Genomic DNA, 4,831 nt, shown 5'->3' with positions numbered 1-4,831 from the left:
AGATGTTTCGGTATTCTTGCGTATGTCTGACAGAGATAGAAGCAGTCGACGTTCGAGTGGCGTCCCATTGAAAAGTATTCTCTTATCGTATTTTGTTTGTCACACGCCACGTCATCGAAAACGAAAATCGAGTTTGGACATGCTTCGCTCGGTGGAATGACGTCACTGTTATTGGAGAATGTAAAATAGCCGATTTCATCGATCGACGTCAACAAATTCTCCAGATACTGATATTTTGGCTGTTGCAGTGACTTTGAGTACACGTACACGTTTTCAAAGCGGACGCCGTGCGGGCTTTCTATCAAACTAATCAACACGTTAGTTTTACCGCAATTCGAGGGGCCGCAAACGATCGCGCGTATATGGTTTCTTGTGGCTCCAAGCGCGCATGCCATTTGTGAAACGTAATAAATTACAATACAAGAATAGTATATTATGTATCGCGTTTCGATGGTGGTATTAGATGTTCTGGCAGCTCAGCCGGAAGATCGTAACCTTCGAGCTTTACATTAATTAAATGCATAGCTAAAGCAAATTCGTCAGAATCTAAGAACCCATCCTTATTAATGTCTGAGACTTTCCAGATCTTTCCGAGCACGCTATTCGGCAATTTAGATTTAACCATTTCCGATTTAGCCGCTACAGAAATACAAAAAATCGTGTAAATTAAGATATATTATTTTAAGAAGAGTAAATTCTGTAAAAATTTATTAATTAAATTTATTATTTATTTACCTGCTCCCGTAATCTTTCCATCTTGTGGCCCAAGTGATTCGAACATGCTATCATATTTATATCTTTCCTTATTGACAATCCATTCCGGTTCACCTGCTCCAGCATCAATTCCTTCTCCTCTTTTGTATCCAAATGGACTAACTTGATCTTCTATACCCTCACCTCCTAAAATTAAATAAATAAAATACAAACATTTTTCAACAAGTATGCAATCACTACATCTTCTTGATATTAATTTTTCAAATTAATAATATATATGGCTCTTTGAATCTAAAATTAAATAACTAAGTAAATGGCAATAAGAGTCTTTTTAAAGTAATTTTTAAAAATAGATTTTAATTTAAGATAAAATAATTGAAATACACATTGACAAATTATACCTTTAATAAGTGGTTCCGAAACTGTGGTGACTTCTTCATGCGGTATCATAGCCATAAGCTTTACAATGTCTTCAGCAAGCATTTTATCCACCACTTCTAACAATTTAAGCTTAACGGGATTAAATTTGTTAAAATCGTGATGTGCTAAGCACTCTTGCATTTTCTTTAAATCCGGAAAATCACCAGGTGATATCTGTTGTTCTCTTTGTATTGTATTTGTTCTCATAAGTTTGTCCCAAATTCTTTATTAGTTCTTTTTTCTTGGCATCTTTGCCAAACATGTTCGGCATATCTTTTCGTAAGGCGCTTATTATATATGCATGCACCTGTAAATTATATTAAAATTATATTAAGAAATACAAAATTTGTTTCAAACTTGCTATACTCAGACTCCACAATTCAATATATGTAACTGTTAATAAATCTTTTAAATTCTTTGTTTTACCTTTGCCAAGCGTGCTCGTTTGATTAAGTCATTAAGTTTTCGTAATGCAGCATTTTTTGGAAGTGACTGCATATCTTTGAACAAATCTTGTTCTTCATCTTCAAATAATCTAAAAGAAAATTCATACAGATGACAAATACAATATAAAATAAATTAATATAAAAAGAGAAGACACGCAAAAGTGCATTACCTTCTATTAACATCATATCTTAATGGTTGATCCCAAAATGAGCCTATATAAACTCTAGCCACTTCTGGAGTTTGTAGAACTTTTCCCAAAGACCACATTAATGCACCATATACCCTCATAAGTTGTTGATGGTCTATCATGTCAGCTTTATTAAGAACAATTCTAATTTTATCATCATGCCCACGTAACGCCTCAATAGATCTTCGAAACTCATCTGATATATCGAGTTTATGAGCATCAAATAACAATATAATTCTATCTACACGTTCAGCAAACCATTCTAAAACACCAGTAAAGTCGTATCCTCTGTCAACCTAAAAGAAGAACATTCTTTATTTACACATCTTAATATATTTATCAAATATTATATATTTTTTATTAAATAAATTATATAAGAGCACTTACTCGTTGTTTTTCACCAGACAATATACCAGGTGTGTCTACTATAGATATGCCTTTTAAAACAAGAGAGGCTACAGTTGAACATTGAAATCTATTCAAGAATGCATTGCCAAATTTTGAAAGTGGTCTAAATTGTTTATTTGGATGTACAACTAAGGCGTTTCCAGGAATAACACCCTCTTTCTCGTCGTACATGACTGCTATAAATCGATCTGTAGTAGGCTCTGGTCCAATCCTTATATCAGGAAATTCTCTCTCCAATAAATATTTGATAAATGTAGTTTTGCCAGTTGAATATTGCCCGACTAAGAGAATCATGGGCTTTGCATCAAAATCTGGGTCATCCAGTTGTGGTGAATGAAAGTCATGGAATTGATAATATTGCTCCAATGGTAATAACTTGGATTTGTATATCCTCTTGAGACCTTCAGTGACATTTTCGAAGAGATCTTGCTTGCTGTTTTCTTCGCGAGTTAGCCAGCTGAACATGTTGGCGATCTGTAACGAGCAAAATATTTTTTTATTACTTAATGATAACATTGTGTACATTAATACACAGTTTCATATTCTAAGACCTCATCGCTCTCTAAAACACCAAGCCTTGTAAAACATATCATTTTAATTTAAAGTATATTATAGATAAGATTAGTGTTAATATAGTACAGAGCTGTCCACGTTTTGCACTTTTCGGCCAATTTCCGAGGCTCACCGCCTAGCGGCCCCCACTTACGCTCGAGACCTTAGCAACGCGTTACCCGGTTGGCCCGATAACCGTAGTTGCTAAGGTCTCGAGCGTAAGTGGGGGCCGCTAGGCGGTGAGCCTCGGAAATCGGCCGAAAAGTGCAAAACGTGGACAGCTCTGATATAGTACTATATATAAAATTCAAAGTCAACTATTTCAAGCTGAAACAGATTGAGCTAAAAGGTTAAAGAGATAATTATAAGAAGTATTTCATTTAGATTTTATGCTTGTGCTTCGCAGATTCTTTGAAGACAGACGAAAAGCATCGTGAAAAACATCATCTTTGCTTGAAGAAGAAAAACCTAATTCTCGATTACATGTCAATTTTCGGTACCACCTTCTCTTCCGGACTACTTCTCCCACTGTATCTATATGCGCAAATGGCTTATCGCAAGAAACAAGTTTTATGATAGACACTGGAGCCGCGCCGAACCTTGTTAAGCAAAGCAAAGTACACCCCGAAACAAATATCGATTCAAATACTATCATATTCCTTAGTGGAATAACGAAAAGTAAAATTAAAACTCTCGGGTCGACCGACGTCGAATATTTAGGTCACAAGATTAAGTTGCATGTTGTCCGAGACGACTTTCCCATCTCACAGGGCGGAATCCTAGGATCTGACTTTTTACGCAACGCGAAAAATTGATTACCTAAAACATTGCGTCGTATGGCAAGGATCACCAATTGCCTTTGTCAACAATGAAACCGTAACGATCCCGGCGCGCACCGTTCTCCCACTCCGCGTAAAAAACCCTAACGTACGCGAAGGTTATGTACAGCGGATTCACGTAAACGACAAAATCTACTTAGGAGATGCAGTCGTTACCAACCGTGAAGGAAAGGCGTATATGAGCGCGATAAACACGGGCGAAGAAGACTGTAAAATTACCTTACCGAGCATTGAGCTCCACGAGGTTGAAATATATTCTACATCCGGTCTTCAAAGTCTTACTAACTCAAATTCCATATCTTGTTCTTCACAGAGTTATAAAAGCACTCTTCCGAACACCCACCCTCTGTCTAAACGTCGTAAAAGTTTAGAGAGCGATATCTCGTCCCTAGGGCACGAAACGATCACTCCTAAACAAACAAGACATGTCGCAACATTAAACGGGAACAGCGTACAATCCCGTAACAAAGAAATACAGTCTTTGCTGCGACTCGAGCACTTAAACGAAGAAGAGACGGAACACGTCCATAACCTCATAAATAATCACGACGATCTGTTCCACCTTCCGTCCGATAAACTGCATTCCACTGACACTGTTTCACACACTATCCCGACGACCGACGATCTTCCGGTCCATACCAAACAATATAGATTTCCGCCTATACACAAGGAGGAGATTAACACACAAATACAAGGCTTAATAGAAAACGACGTTATACAGCCGTCAGCTTCACCTTACAACTCCCCCTTGTGGATAGTGCCAAAGAAACCCGACTCCAAAGGTAATAAGCGCTGGCGTATGATAATAGACTATCGCGCCCTGAACGAGAAGACAGTCGGCGACGCCTATCCCCTACCCAACATTGTGGAAATACTCGACCAACTAGGCAGCGCTAAATATTTCAGCGTGTTCGATCTCGCATCCGGATTTCACCAAATACCGATGCATGAGTCTCACGTGCTAAAGACCGCATTTTCAACGCCGCACGGGCATTACGAGTTTAAACGCATGCCGTTCGGACTAAAGAACGCACCCGCGACGTTCCAAAGACTCATGGATCAGGTATTGACCGGACTACAAGGAATAGAGCTATTCGTGTATCTAGACGATATCGTACTATACGCGAGCTCCTTACAAGAACACAACATTAAATTCAATAAATTAGCCGAAAGGTTGCGAGGAGCGAACTTAAGACTCCAGCCGGACAAATGCGAGTTCCTGAGAAAAGAGGTCGGCTACTTAGGTCACTTAATTAGTAGTGAA

General features: G+C 38.1%; 1 pseudogene across 1 annotated transcript; it reads right to left on the bottom strand.

Moving 5' to 3' along the window:
* Positions 1-370: 370 nt before the first annotated feature.
* On the bottom strand, positions 371-2,712 carry LOC145946715 (EH domain-containing protein 3-like; annotated as a pseudogene). The gene is made up of 6 exons (XR_014427068.1): positions 2,156-2,712; positions 1,751-2,064; positions 1,561-1,669; positions 1,116-1,441; positions 736-900; positions 371-639 (listed from the first exon to the last, which is right to left on the bottom strand). The product of XR_014427068.1 is annotated as an EH domain-containing protein 3-like (transcript).
* Positions 2,713-4,831: the final 2,119 nt, after the last annotated feature.

This window comes from Prenolepis imparis, unplaced genomic scaffold (assembly GCF_030444845.1).
Source record: "Prenolepis imparis isolate NDT839.2.m4 unplaced genomic scaffold, iyPreImpa1.0 SCAF_19, whole genome shotgun sequence".
Classification (NCBI taxonomy): domain Eukaryota; kingdom Metazoa; phylum Arthropoda; class Insecta; order Hymenoptera; family Formicidae; genus Prenolepis; species Prenolepis imparis.
Note: the sequence above shows the minus strand (reverse complement) of the source record. Positions and strands in the feature narration are given on the sequence as shown.